This window comes from Ammodytes marinus (genome assembly GCF_949987685.1).
Source record: "Ammodytes marinus genome assembly, chromosome: 3".
In the NCBI taxonomy this organism is placed as follows: Eukaryota; Metazoa; Chordata; class Actinopteri; order Uranoscopiformes; family Ammodytidae; genus Ammodytes; species Ammodytes marinus.
In genome coordinates this window covers 35,355,084-35,355,715 of record NC_137232.1, presented here as the reverse complement: position 1 = coordinate 35,355,715, position 632 = coordinate 35,355,084, and the positions used below count along the sequence as shown (strand labels likewise).

The 632-nt window shown below is 44.5% G+C and overlaps 1 protein-coding gene across 4 annotated transcripts in view; it reads right to left on the bottom strand.

Annotated features, from left to right (window-relative positions):
* Window positions 1-211: 211 nt before the first annotated feature.
* Window positions 212-632, bottom strand: part of iws1 (interacts with SUPT6H, CTD assembly factor 1) — a 33,461-nt gene continuing 33,040 nt past the window's right edge. For all 4 annotated transcript variants that reach the window (XM_080024958.1, XM_080024959.1, XM_080024960.1 and 1 more), the window contains one exon: window positions 212-632. This exon is cut by the window's right edge and continues 1,662 nt beyond it. The gene's annotated coding sequence lies outside the window, so the exon portion shown is untranslated.

Here is a 632-nt window from a genome sequence, read left to right as displayed (position 1 = left end):
ACCAGGCTAAATGAAGTACGATGGTCTGGTAGGACCAGGCTAAATGAAGTACGATGGTCTGGTGGGACCAGGCTAGATGAAGTACGATGGTCTGGTAGGACCAGGCTAAATTAAGTACGATGGTCTGGTAGGACCAGGCTAAATGAAGTACGATGGTCTGGTAGCACCAGGCTACTAAACAGTTTGTAACAAAAGAGTCTAGACAATGCGGTTGAGTTTCTGTTGAGTCTTTATTAAGAAAAGTATCTTCTGATCCAGAAACAGTGGCACACAGTCACACAGGTAAACACACACGCACACGTTGCATTTGTGTGTGCTTGCGTGTGTGCATGTTCGCGTATGTGCATATATATGTGTGTGTGTCTCTGTCAATGTGTGTGTGTCTCTGTCAGTGTGTGTGTGTGTGTGTGTGTGTTTGTGTGTCTTTCTGTGTGTGGGTGTCTCTGTCAGTGTGTGTGTCAGTGTGTGTGTGTGTGTGTGTGTGTGTGTGTTTACATGTGTGACATCAGACAGTAAACACACCTTTGTACAGCCGCTACAGGAGCAGAGAAGGGACAAAATTAATCAGCAAAAAAAAACACACCTTCAAATTCACTTTCACGTAACATGGGCATTCCTGTTCTTAAAGATTC